Consider the following 484-nt stretch of genomic DNA (forward strand, 5'->3'; position numbering starts at 1 on the left):
GTATATGAGAATATTTCAATTTATTAAGTCAATCTGGGGGGTTATTTACGAATAAGCACAGAGTTGGTTTATTTTATGTGAATATGTGTCTCAGTATTATTTTTTCTTTTAGAATTGTTTGTAATTGCGTATTGTTTGCTTGTTTGAATCGCTATTGTAATTCAGTGAATTTAGTTAAGATGCTTTTTAACGTATTCACATCTGGTCGTTTGCGATAAGAAGTTTTGTCTCGGCGTAAGTGGGGACGCGCGACGCGTTCTTTCGAAACTGGCGTTATCAAGTCTACAAATGATTGGCGGTTGTGATATTTGCAGGGGTTTGGTTTAATTAAGATCACCAAACTTCATATTTATTTTATTAGGAATTGAATAAATTCCGTAGACAGTAATTAATGGTACCTACATGCTTACTCGATCTCGATTACAAATCTACTGTTAGTAATATTAACCTATTAGTGACACACCGAAAGTGGAATAATGCTTAC

Source organism: Photinus pyralis, unplaced genomic scaffold (genome assembly GCF_008802855.1).
Source record: "Photinus pyralis isolate 1611_PpyrPB1 unplaced genomic scaffold, Ppyr1.3 Ppyr1.4_LG9, whole genome shotgun sequence".
Lineage (NCBI taxonomy): Eukaryota > Metazoa > Arthropoda > Insecta > Coleoptera > Lampyridae > Photinus > Photinus pyralis.